Source organism: Macaca nemestrina, chromosome 3 (assembly GCF_043159975.1).
Source record: "Macaca nemestrina isolate mMacNem1 chromosome 3, mMacNem.hap1, whole genome shotgun sequence".
Classification (NCBI taxonomy): domain Eukaryota; kingdom Metazoa; phylum Chordata; class Mammalia; order Primates; family Cercopithecidae; genus Macaca; species Macaca nemestrina.
Window position 1 is genome coordinate 163,361,847 of NC_092127.1, and position 14,059 is coordinate 163,375,905.

Below are 14,059 nucleotides of genomic sequence, written 5' to 3' on the forward strand. Positions count from 1 at the left end.
AAATCAAGGGAGAAAATTTAAAAAATTTTTGAAATAAATGAAAATAGAGACACAACATACCAAAATACCTGGCATGCAGCAAAAGCAGTGTTAAGAAGAAATTTTACAGAGCTAAATGCCTACCTCTAAATGTCAGAAAAAATTCAAATTAGTGATCTGACAACTCCCCCAGAGGAAACAGAAAAACAAGAGCAAACTAACGCAAAAACTAGTGGAAGAAAGGAGATAACTGAAATCAGAGCAGAACTGAATCAAACTGAGACCCCAAAATCCATACAAAGTTAAAAAAAAGTTGAGTTTCAAAAGGCTAAACAAGATTCATAAGGCTGCTAGCTAATTAAAGAGAGATTCAAATAAGTCCAATCAGAAAGAACAAAGATGACATCACAACAAACCCACTGGAAATACAAAAGTTCCTCAGAGACTATTATGAACATCTCTACATACACAAACTAAAAAAATTAGAAGTAATGAATAAGTTCCTGAAACCAACAATCTCTCAAGATTGAATGAGGAAGATAATGAAACACTGAACAGATCAATAACAAGTTCTGAAACAGAATCAGTAATGGAAAAGCTACCAATGAAAATAAACCCCAGACCAGATGGATTCATAGCTGAATTCTAGCACACAGACCAAGAATAGCTGGTACCAAATCTACTAAAATTATTTTAAAAAAATCATGGAGGAGACACTTCTCTCTAACTCATTCTACAAAGCCAGAAGTACCTATATATGAAAACTTGGCAAAGAACGAGGAAAAACAAACAAACAAAAAAACTGCAGGTCGTTGCTCCTAATGAACACAGATGTAAAAGTTCTCAATAAAATATTAGCAAATCAAATTCAACAACACATCAAAAAGTTAATTCACCATGATTAAGTAGGTTTCATTCCTGCGATTCAAGGTTGATTCACCACATAAACAGAAATAAAAACAACCACCATATAATCATCACAATTAATGTGGAAAAAGCTTTTTATAAAATCCAACATCCCTTTATAATAAAAACCCTCAAGGGACTAGGCATTGAAGAAACATACCTCAAAATAATAAGAACTATTTATGATAAATCCACAGAAAACATCATACTGGATGGGCAAAAGCTGGAAGCATTTTTCTAGAGGACCAGAACGAGACAATAATATCCACTTTCACCACTTCCATTCAAAATAAGAGTGAAATTCCAAGCCAGAACAATCAGGAAAGATCAATGACATTGAGCACCATTTTATATACCTGTTTTCCACTTACATGTCATTTGGGAAATGTCTATTCATATTTTTCACCCATTTTTAATCATATTATTAGATTTTTTTTGACTTAGTCGATTGAGTTACTTATATATTCTAGTTATTAATCCCTTGTCAAATAGATAGTTTGCAAATATTTCTCCCATGCTGTGAATTGTTTCTTTACTTTTATGATTGTTTTCTTTGCTGTACAGAAGCTTTTTATTTATTTATTTATTTATTATTTTTTTATTTTTATTATTATTATACTTTAAGTTCTAGGGTCCATGTGCATAACGTGCAGGTTTGTTACATATGTATACTTGTGCCATGTTGCTGTGCTGCACCCATCAACTTGTCATTTACATCAGGTATAACTCCCAATGCAATCCCTCCCCCCTCTCCATGATAGGCCCCGGTGTGTGATGTTCCCATTCCAGAGTCCAAGTGATCTCATTGTTCAGTTCCCACCTATGAGTGAGAACATGCAGTGTTTGGTTTTCTGTTCTTGCGATAGTTTGCTGAGAATGATGGTTTCCAGCTGCATCCATGTCCCTACAAAGGACACAAACTCATCCTTTTTTATGGCTGCATAGTATTCCATGGTGTATATGTGCCACATTTACTTTTTTTTTTTTTTTTTTTTTTGAGATGGAGTCTCGCTCTGTCACCCAGGCTGGAGTGCAGTGGCCAGATCTCAGCTCACTGCAAGCTCCGCCTCCCAGGTTTACGCCATTCTCCTGCCTCAGCCTCCCGAGTAGCTGGGACTACAGGCGCCTGCCACCTCGCCTGGCTAGTTTTTTGTATTTTTTAGTAGAGACGGGGTTTCACTGGGTTAGCCAGGATGGTCTCGATCTCCTGACCTTGTGATCCTCCCATCTCGGCCTCCCAAAGTGCTGGGATTACAGGCTTGAGCCACCGTGCCCGGACGTGCCACATTTTCTTAATCCAATCTGTCACTGATGGACATTTGGGTTGATTCCAAGTCTTTGCTATCGTGAATAGTGCCGCAATAAACATACGTGTGCATGTGTCTTTATAGCAGCATGATTTATAATCCTTTGGGTATATACCCAGTAATGGGATGGCTGGGTCATACGGTACTTCTAGTTCTAGATCCTTGAGGAATCGCCATACTGTTTTCCATAATGGTTGAACTAGTTTATAATCCCACCAACAATGTAACAGTGTTCTTATTTCTCCACATCCTCTCCAGCACCTGTTGTTTCCTGACTTTTTAATGATTGCCATTCTAACTGGTGTGAGATGGTATCTCATTGTGGTTTGGATTTGCATTTCTCTGATGGCCAGTGATGACGAGCATTTTTTCATGTGTCTGTTGGCTGTATGAATGTCTTCTTTTGAGAAATGTCTGTTCATATCCTTTGCCCACTTTTTGATGCGGTTGTTTGTTTTTTTCTTGTAAATTTGTTTGAGTTCTTTGTAGGTTCTGGATATTAGCCCTTTGTCAGATGAGTAGATTGCAAAAATTTTCTCCCATTCTGTAGGTTGCCTGTTCACTCTGATGGTAGTTTCTTTTGCTGTGCAGAAGCTCTTTAGTTTAATTAGATCCCATTTGTCCATTTTGGCTTTTGTTGCCATTGCTTTTGGTGTTTTAGACATGAAGTCTTTGCCCATGCCTATGTCCTGAATGGTATTACCTAGGTTTTCTTCTAGGGTTTCTATGGTATTAAGTCTAACATTTAAGTCTCAAATTCATCTTGAATTAATTTTCGTATAAGGAGTAAGGAAAGGATCCAGTTTCAGCTTTCTACTTATGGCTAGCCAATTTTCCCCGCAGCATTTATTAAATAGGGAATCCTTTCCCCATTGCTTGTTTTTCTCAGGTTTGTCAAAGATCAGATGGCTGTAGATGTGTGGTATTATTTCTGAGGACTCTGTTCTGTTCCATTGGTCTATATCTCTGTTTTGGTACCAGTACCATGCTGTTTTGGTTACTGTAGCCTTGTAGTATAGTTTGAAGTCAGGTAGCGTGATGCCTCCAGCTTTGTTCTTTTCGCTTAGGATTGTCTTGGCAATGCAAGCTCTTTTTTGGTTCCATATGAACTTTAAAGCAGGTTTTTCCAATTCTGTGAAGAAACTCGTTGGTAGCTTGATGGGTATGGCATTGAGTCTATAAATTACCTTGGGCAGTATGGCCATTTTCACGATATTGATTCTTCCTATCCATGAGCATGCTATGTTCTTCCATTTGTTTGTGTCTTCTTTTATTTCACTGAGCAGTGGTTTGTAGTTCTCCTTGAAGAGATCCTTTACATCCCTTGTAAGTTGGATTCCTAGGTATTTTATTCTCTTTGAAGCAATTGTGAATGGAAGTTCATTCATGATTTGGCTCTCTGTTTGTCTGTTACTGATGTATAAGAATGCTTGTGATTTTTGCACATTAATTATGTATCCTGAGACTTTGCTGAAATTGCTTATCAGCTTAAGGAGATTTTAGGCTGAGACAATGGGGTTTTCTAAATATACAATCATGTGATCTGCAAGCAGGGACAATTTGGCTTCTTTTTTTCCTAACTGAATACCCTTTATTTCTTTCTCTTGCCTGATTGCCCTAGCCAGAATTTCCAACACTATGTTGAATAGGAGTGGTGAGAGAGGGCATCCCTGTCTTGTGCCAGTTTTCAAAGGGAATTTTTCCAGTTTTTGCCCATTCAGTATGATATTGGCTGTGGGTTTGTCATAAATAGTTCTTATTATTTTGAGATATGTTCCATCAATACTGAATTTATTGAGCATTTTTAGCATGAAGGGCTGTTGAATTTTGTCAAAAGCCTTTTCTGCATCTATTGAGATAATCATGTGGTTTTTGTCTCTGGTTCTGTTTATATGCTGGATTTCGTTTATTGATTTGCGTATGTGGAACCAGCCTTGCATCCGAGGGATGAAGCCCACTTGATCATGGTGGATAAGATTTTTGATGTGCTGTGGGATCCGGTTTTTCAGTATTTTATTGAGGATTTTTGCATCGATGTTCATCAGGGATATTGGTTTAAAATTCTCTTTTTTTGTTGTGTCTCTGCCAGGCTTTGGTATCAGGATGATGTTGGCCTCATAAAATGAGTTAGGGAAGATTCCTTCTTTTTCTATTGATTGGAATAGTTTCAGAAGGAATGGTACCAGTTCCTCCTTGTACCTCTGGTAGAATTCAGCCGTTGAGTCCATCTGACCCTGGACTTCTTTTGAATGGTAGGCTGTTAATTATTGCCTCAGGCCGGGCACGGTGGCTCAAGCCTGTAATCCCAGCACTTTGGGAGGCCGAGATGGGCGGATCATGAGGTCAGGAGATCGAGACCATCCTGGCTAACCCGGTGAAACCCCGTCTCTACTAAAAATACAAGAAAATTAGCCGGGCGAGGTGGCGGGCGCCTGTAGTCCCAGCTACTCGGGAGGCTGAGGCAGGAGAATGGCGTGAACCCGGGGGAGCGGAGCTTGCAGTGAGCCGAGATTGAGCCACTGCACTCCAGCCTGGGGCACAGAGCAAGACTCCGCGTCAAAAAAAAAAAAAAAAAAAAAAAATTATTGCCTCAATTTCAGAGCCTGCTATTGGTCTATTCAGAGATTCAGCTTCTTCCTAGTTTAGTCTTGGGAGAGTGTAAGTGTCCAGGAAATTATCCATTTCTTCTATATTTTCTAGTTTATTTGCATAGAGGTGTTTATAGTATTCTCTGATGGTAGTTTGTATTTCTGTGGGGTCAGTGATGATATCCCCTTTATCATTTTTTTGTGTGTCTATTTGATTCTTCTCTCTTTTCTTCTTTATTATCCTTGCTAGCGGTCTATCAATTTTGTTGATCTTTTCAAAAAACCAACTCCTGGATTCATTGATTTTTTGGAGGATTTTTTGTGTCTCTATCTCCTTCAGTTCTGCTCTGATCTTAGTTATTTCTTGCCTTCTGCTAGCTTTTGAATGAGTTTGCTCTTGCTTCTCTAGTTCTTTTCATTGTGATGTTAGAGTGTCAATTTTAGACCTTTCCAGCTTTCTGTTGTGGACATTTAGTGCTATAAATTTCCCTCTACACACTGCTTTAAATGTGTCCCAGAGATTCTGGTATGTTGTATCTTTGTTCTCATTGGTTTTGAAGAACATCTTTATTTCTGCCTTCATTTCCTTATGTACCCAGTAGTCATTCAGGAGCAGGTTATTCAGTTTCCATGTAGTTGAGAAGTTTTGATTGAGTTTCTTGGTCCTGAGTTCTAGTTTGATTGCACTGTGGTCTGAGAGACAGTTTGTTATAATTTCTGTTCTTGTACATTTGCTGAGGAGTGCTTTACTTCTAATTATGTGGTCAATTTTGGAATAACTGTGATGTGGTGCTGAGAAGAATGTATATTCTGTTGATTTGGGGTGGAGAGTTCTGTAGATGTCTATTAGGTCTGCTTGCTGCAGAGATGAGTTCAATTCCTGGATATCCTTGTTAACTTTCTGTCTTGTTGATCTGTCTAATGTTGACAGTGGGGTGTTGAAGTCTCCCATTATTATTGTATGGGAGTCTAAGTCTCTTTGTAAGTCTCTAAGGACTTACTTTATGAATCTGGGTTCTCCTGTATTGGGTGCATATATATTTAGGATAGTGAGCTCTTCCTGTTGAATTGATTCCTTCACCATTATGTAATGGCCTTCTTTGTCTCTTTTGATCTTTGATGGTTTAAAGTCTGTTTTATCAGAGACTAGTATTGCAACCCCTGCTTTTTTTTGTTCTCCATTTGCTTGGTAGATCTTTCTCCATCCCTTTATTTTGAGCCTATGTATGTCTCTGCATGTGAGATGGTTCTCCTGAATACAGCACACTGATGGGTCTTGACTCTTTATCCAGTTTGCCAGTCTGTGTCTTTTAATTGGACTATTTAGTCCATTTACATTTAAGGTTGATTGTTATGTGTGAACTTGATTCTGCCATTATGATATTAACTGGTTATTTTGCTCGTTAGTTGATGCAGTCTCTTCCTAGCCTTGATGGTCTTTACATTTTGGCATGTTTTTGCAATGGCGGGTACCGGTTGTTCCTTTCCATGTTTAGTGCTTCCTTCAGGGTCTCTTGTAAGGCAGGCCTGGTGGTGACAAAATCTCTAAGCATTTGCTTATCTGTAAAGGATTTTATTTCTCCTTCACTTATGAAACTTAGTTTGGCTGGATATGAAATTCTGGGTTTAAAATTCTTTTCTTTAAGAATGTTGAATATTGGCCCCCACTCTCCTCTGGCTTGTAGAGTTTTTGCCGAGAGATCTGCTGTTAGTCTGATGGGCTTCCCTTTGTGGGTAACCTGACCTTTCTCTCTGGCTGCCCTTAAGATTGTTTCCTTCATTTCAACTTTGGTGAATTTGGCAATTATGTGTCTTGGAGTTGCTCTTCTCGAGGAATATCTTTGTGGCGTTCTCTGTATTTCCTGAATTTGAATGTTGGCCTGCCCTACTAGGTTGGGGAAGTTCTCCTGGATGATATCCTGAAGAGTGTTTTCCAACTTGGTTCCATTTTCCCTCTCACTTTCAGGCACCCCAATCAGACGTAGAGTTAGTCTTTTTCTATAATCCCATACTTCTTGCAGGCTTTGTTCATTTCTTTTTCTTCTTTTTTCTTTAGATTTCTCTTCTTGCTTCATTTCATTCATTTGATCCTCAATTGCTGATACTCTTTCTTCCAGTTGATTGAGTCGGTTACTGAAGCTTGTGCATTTGTCACGTATTTCTCATGTCATGGTTTTCATCTCTGTCCATTCGTTTATGGCCTTCTCTGCATTAATTATTCTAGTTATCAATTCTTCCACTCTTTTTTCAAGATTTTTAGTTTCTTTGCACTGGGTACATAATTCCTCTTTTAGCTCTGAGAAGTTTGATGGACTGAAGCCTTCTTCTCTCATCTCGTCAAAGTCTTTCTCCGTCCAGCTTTGATCCGTTGCTGGCGATCAGCTGCGTTCCTTTGGAGGGGGAGATTCGCTCTTATTTTTGAATTTCCAGCTTTTCTGCCCTGCTTTTTCCCTATCTTTGTGGTTTTATCTGCCTCTGGTCTTTGATGATGGTGACGTACTGATGGTGTTTTGGTGTGGGTGTCCTTCCTGTTTGTTAGTTTTCCTTCTAACAATCAGGACCCTCGGCTGTAAGTCTGTTGGAGATTGCCTGAGGTCCACTCCAGACCCTGTTTGCCTGGGTGTCAGCAGCAGAGGCTGCAGAAGATAGGATACTGCTGAACAGCGAGTGTACCTGTCTGATTCTTGCTTTGGAAGCTTCCTCTCAGGGGTGTACTCCACCCTGTGAGGTGTGGGGTGTCGGTCTGCCCCTAGTGGAGGATGTCTCCCAGTTAGGCTACTCAGGGGTCAGGGACCCACTTGAGCAGGCAATCTGTCTGTTCTCAGATCTCAACCTCCATGTTGGGAGATCCACTGCTCTCTTCAAAGCTGTCAGACAGAGTTGTTTGCATCTGCAGAGGTTTCTGCTGCTTTTGTTGTTGTTGTTGTTGTTGTTGTTGCTGTTTAGCTGTGCCCTGTCCCCAGAGGTGGAGTCTACAGAGACAGGCAGGCCTCCTTGTGCTGCTGTGAGCTCCACCCCCTTCGAGCTTCCCAGCGGCTTTGTTTACCTACTTAAGCCTCAGCAATGGCGGATGCCCCTCCCCCAGCCTCGCTGCTGCCTGGCAGTTAGATCGCAGACTGCTGTGCTAGCAATGAGGGAGGCTCCGTGGGCGTGGGACCCTCCCAGCCAGGAGTGGGATATAGTCTCCTGGTGTGTCCACTTTCTAGACCCTTGGTAAAGTGCAGTATTGGGGTGGGAGTTACCCGATTTTCCAGGTGTTGTGTGTCTCAGTTCCCCCTGTTAGGAAAAGGGATTCCCTTCCCCCTTGGGCTTCCCAGGTGAGGAGATGCCTCGCCCTGCTTCAGCTCTCACTGGTCGGGCTGCAGCAGCTGACCAGCACTGATTGTTCGGCACTCCCTAGTGAGATGAACCCAGTACCTCAGTTGAAAATGCAAAAATCACCTGTCTTCTGTGTCGCCTGCTCTGGGAGCTGGAGACTGGAGCTGTTGCTATTCGGCCATCTTTGGTGCAAATTTTTGTAAATTAAGAGTTGAAAAGCAACCAGAATTAGAATATTTGAATCCTATTGCCTCTAATGATAAGAGGCATGGCCAAGGAAGAATGGATGAAAATTAATAGAGAACAATTGCTTACTTACCAAAATCATTTACATATGTAAAGTTACTGTGATTATTTAATTAAAGTATTGAAATTTTAAATTTTAATTCAGTATTTCAGATAAGCTACAGTGTTCAGATCATTTTTTAATGTGATGTACAATTCCTTAATGATTCTGAAACATCTCAAGTTGATTTATACATAGCTCTGACATGAATTGCAATAATACCCTTAGATTGTTGCTTTTTATTCACATATCCAATTAATTTTAAGAAATAAAAATATCTGACTACATTTTTTCATTAATAACAATTATACTACCGGTATGTGAGTCCCTTTTATATATTTTCATTCAAACTGATACTAAATATTGACTTCTTAGTTTCATAATACCCACACAAGATACTACTATTATTAAATGAAAAAAAAAAACATGGATTAAAAAATTTAACTACTATCCATATAAAAGACCAACATTAGCTTTTATTTTTAGATTTATTTAATTGCAAAGCCCAAGAATTTTATCAACATTCTATACAAACCAGAGGTCCAAATTATTTCAAACTATAAAATTCATAAACATGATAGAGATGAATGTTCTTAAAATATATAAGTATTTAAATTATAGAAACAGTACAAACAAGTTGCAGATAATCAAATGACAAAAAATATGAACTGTTGCTCAAATTCACTAATAGATACTATTTTTAAGAAACAACGTACACACACTATTCATGCATAAACAGGCGCATTTGTGAAATATAGGATAGGTGAAAATATATGTTCATATTTATACATGATTACAAGAGCATGAAGAGATTTGGACAGATGCTCACTAAGTTATTAATATAGTTTTGAACACCACACTTTCCAGCTCTTTTAGTTAGCAAATTGAGCTTCTTTAGTTTTCCTCCTCCTAACTCTGAATTCTTTGTTCCTTGTCTTTAATTTGTTCTCTACCTTCACTCACTCTTTAAGTGACCTAACTAATTACTACAACTTTAAATACTACCTATAATACAATGATGGTCAAATACATTTCCTTTCATTATTTTTCTTTTAGAGTACGCAAAAGCTGATTTATTGAGATCCTGATGAGTTTGAAGTAACTAGAACTCTGATCTAGTAAGTGTAACATGAATAGTAATACTAATCAAAATAAAACAACAATCATAGTTACTTTTATATTAACAGTATTATGTAGATCATATAGGGACTATTCAAGATAAATCTTTGTGATAACAAATATACAGAGAGATCTAGATAGCTTAATATTGTGAAACTTGAAGATTTCTCAATGACATAAAAACCTATAGTTTTTGCAAGAAACACCATTCCCCAAACATTTAATTTGTAAAATTTGAGTCTTATCTTTCTGCTAATTTAACATATTTTTGAAAAATTTCCTTTTCTTAATTTTTGGTTTCTCTGATTTATTACCCTTACTGAAATTATAAGGAACTCTGGAATTTTGCTTTAAACAAATGTCATTTATTTATGAGAAATGAGTGAAATGAATGAAAAACTATGTTAAAGATAAGGGAAAACCAAGTATTTTGTTTTAAAAGCCAAATGTGGAATGATTAAAGTATACTAGTTTTAATATAAATAGAACATTTAATATATACTGCTTCAACGTGATCTGTATGTTTTTTCCATAAAATCCTGCCTACCTAGAGAAAAAAATAAATATTTATTCTGAAATAGAATATGCAAATACTCCTTGCAAAATTGAAGTGAAAATTATTAGGGTATTTTAATTTTTAATACTGTTCTTTGAGACACAGTCTTGCTCTGAGGCATAGGCTGGAGTACAGTGATACAATCATAGTCCACTGCATCTCATCCTCCTGGGTGCAAATAATTTTCCCCAACACTCAGCTAATTTTTATTTGTATTTTTTTTTCTGGGGACAGGGTCTCACTATGTTGCCCAAGCTGATTTTGAACTCTTGCGCTTAAACATTTCTCCCATCTCGGCCTCCTAAAATGCCGGGCTTTATAGGCATGAGCCACTGAGTCAAACCTATTAGAATATTTTAAAATGTAAAAAAGAATTTATTTTTCTTTTTCTTATAATTGATATTTATCAAAACTACTAAATGTTATTTTTCACAGAGAAAAGTTATGATCATATACTACCAGATTTCTAAAACCACTTTTAATAAATACCTCCATTTAGATTTTCTTAGAAATTTTTTTCTTAAATGACAATTGAATAGAATAATTTCTTTCTGTAATATCTCCAACATTACTTTGCACCCTAGGAGCAAATCATGAATGCTAATAGATGACTATTGAAAAATACTAGTATTATTGGTGGGGTTCCTTAATTTTTCTGTGCCAGTTGGGTTCCCCCCAAAAAAACAGTTTCCTCCCAATATAGCAAGACCTGATCTTTATTTCATATTGTTATAGTGAAGATTAAATTAATTAATACCTGTAAAGCATTTAGGACAGCGTCTGAAAAAATACTTCTTTGGGTCACTTATTACCTCAAAGATGACTTGTCTCACAGTTCTCCGCCCCTTTGTGGCTGCCCCTCTTTCTAACAGCACTTTCTAAGACAGTCTTACCTCCAAGTCACTATCTATTATTTTCTTGTAACTTCTAGTAACATTTACTACTACTCTAAACTATCAACTTGCCTGGACTCTTAAGATGCATTTCTACCAGGTCTCCAGGATCCTCTTCTTGTTCTAGGACAAATGTTGCTGAGAGCTTGAGAATGAGAAGAGAGAAGTAGCTATTATATTTGACAACATAATAGTGTTTGATATTCTGGCAAAAATTGTTACAGTGTAATTCACCACACACAAGAAAATTAGGTAGCTTAATAGTGAAAGATATTTATATTTTATCAAATAAGCAATATGAATTTAAATTGTATTCTGAGAATTAAAAGGAATATGGAAAGAAGGAAAGCTGAAGTGTTAATTGTGTCCTATCTTTTAGGTCTGGTGGAGTTTATTGTCTATTGACCCAAAGTCACAAGTCTCTCGTGGCTCTTTCTGTATGCGTACCATTCATATTATGATAAGCATTTCTACTCTACTCTTTGTTCCTTCAGACTCGGGGTGAGAAGTGCTCCAGCTTGCACTATTCCTGGCACATGGCACTGTCCTTTGTTGGTTTTCTTAAACTCACACTCTTGCAAACTGTCAATTTTGAATGTGCCTTTTTTTTTTCCTTCCAGGACCCTGACTAATATAAGATGATTTTCAGAAAATGGAATGTCAGTGGATTCATCTCAACATGGTCAGATGAATGATTCGTCCAGGGACAAATGAAGTTGGTAGAATTTCGGATAATATTCAATTGTCAAGAAAAAAAAAAGTATAAAAAGTAATAGGCCATAACTGAGATGGGCGGGGCTTATTCTAGATAAAATAGTCAAGGACTGACATATGGGAAGAAGGCCACCTTCTGAGAAGGCATCACCCATTTAGGATGCTACTTCTTTAGCATCTGGAGCAAAATATTACAGGCAAAAGGAATAAAAGTGATTCTAAAATAATCAATAATATGGAAATTGTACAGGAGAAGTTGAAAGGTTAGAGAGGCAGGAGTTCAGTGAGGGAAAAAAAAAAAAAAGTAGAATGGATAAGGTCAAAGGCTTAAGCCATAGCGTATCTGACAGGCTAATGTTGACCATTAAAGAGAGTTTCAAATTCTAACAGCAATAGGAGACTATTAGATGTATTTAATTAAGAAAGGATGTGCACTGATGAGCATTTTAAACAGATAGCTTGCTGCTATTTAGAGAACAGATTGCAAGAGGGAAAGACCAGCAGTACAAATATTGGCTAGTCTGCTACTTCTATAGTACAAGTGAGAGATGATGATAAAAAGAGGATATTCGTGGTGGAGTAGGGGTTTTTAAATTTATTTTGATGATGGAGCTACAAGAGTTTCTGATGATAATATATGTGTGGTTAGAAAATAAAGGCTTAATCAACTGGGCATATGATGATCCCATTTCCAGAAATAGGAAAGATTGGGGGAAAATAGATTTGATGGGAAGAAAAAAAATCAGAAGTTATATTTCAGTTATGTTAATTTTTATGTTAATTTGGTTATGATAAGTTTTACTAAATCAGACAAGAATAGAAGGAATCAATGATGTGTCTTTGCTACATCTGAAAGAACTGATTGGCATAGAAACTAGAAGAGATTCCAGAAGAAATCTATTTAGAGAATTTTAAATGGACTAAAGTTAAGACTAAAAAAAAATATATTCTATATTGCAGTTGAGGGAAACTGTGCATCCCTCCAGCAATTCTGGAAACCCCATGGAGCATGTTGCCTACTGTACATAATTCTGGTTTAAGGAGGCCAGACAGGTGGGAGTGGTATAGAGCAGGTAGAGTAAGAATCACTGTAGCTTCCTATTAATAATAAAAATGTACAAGACAATGAACATGGCTGCTATACAAAAGAAAAGTGAACTTCTACTCAGAAGAAAATTCTCTGAGTGACTGCCTCTATCTCTTGTACCTCTTTCCCGTAACCCTATAGCCTTCCAACTTCTTGAGCTACAATATAAAACTATAGGAAACTATCAGCTTTACTATAAAACTATAGTAAACTTTTGTTCAGCTTTTCCCTGAATCCATAGAAGCTTATTGATTCAAGCCTGTCCCATCATTTTGCCAGTTTTCATTTAGAATCCTTTCCCTACTAATTTCAAAAGTGTCCTTAGTGTTTTAAATACTGTTCTTTGCACCTTATGTTTCAAGTATTAAGCACTTTTCTCACCTGCACTTCTCAGCTGAATTCAACAGCTGGATGCCATTCCATTCCACTTATAACCCAAGCTTAGAATACCCTCATATGCAGGGAAAGGGCAGATATCATATAACCTCTGACTCTCACCTTCGATGATTTTGTGATGTGAGCTACTGCCTGTAGCCTAGTATGCATTATAACTAAGCTGCTAAGGTATATTCTGTTGTTTTTCACTCCTACCGATGGAGTTGACTATATAATTTCTAGTAAAGAAAAAGTTCATTTTAAAATCCACACACTAAACATCTCTGTTCTCTGTGGAAAGATACAATTTTAGCATCAATTAAAATTTAACTTTATGTATGTAAGATATTTGATCTTAGTGATGTGTTTCTCTTCAGACAGTGACGAGACCCAAGATTTGTTTTACTCCAAAGTGAAAAATTATCCTCAATAACAACAACAACAGCAAAAGCATTTCACAGTGAGAATCAGAAGAATATTTGCATTAGGCAACCCTGGGTGCTAGATATTTATTTTTTCTTTTTCACATGAACTGTAAAAACTTACCACAAAAGATTGATCTCCACAACCGCTTATACTCTAGGTATGTGAACATAAGCACAAACCCAAAGGTCATTAACCAGTCACTGCTGGATATTTTATCAACATCACAGCTAATGATGTTGTTCATAAGTACCTGAATCTTATGCTTCCATTTTCCAGGATTATTTTATATTGCACTGTTCTTGCTAATACTCCAAAGACTTGTAGAAAATATAAAGGTAAGTTTTCAGGGGGAAAAAAGAACAACGGAATGAAGAAGCAAACAGGGAGATATTTTAACTCCCTGCAATAGTAGAATCAGGAAATCAAAGGTAAAGCATTACAGACTAAGGGCTACATGACTCCTAAGGGGAAAATGCATACATTTCTTTTCTTTTGCACTGAGATT

General features: G+C 37.2%; 1 long non-coding RNA gene across 2 annotated transcripts in view; it reads left to right on the top strand.

The window, feature by feature from the left end:
• Positions 1-13,550, top strand: part of LOC112427730 (uncharacterized) — a 138,281-nt gene extending 124,731 nt beyond the window's left edge. Inside the window, exons 3-4 of one of the 2 annotated variants that reach the window (XR_003019463.2) lie at positions 9,441-9,502; positions 13,506-13,550. This is a non-coding gene — a long non-coding RNA (uncharacterized lncRNA). Of the gene's footprint in view, positions 1-9,440; positions 9,503-11,572; positions 11,790-13,505 lie in introns of those variants that run through there. The other variant, XR_003019462.2, reaches the window with a different exon arrangement.
• Positions 13,551-14,059: the final 509 nt, after the last annotated feature.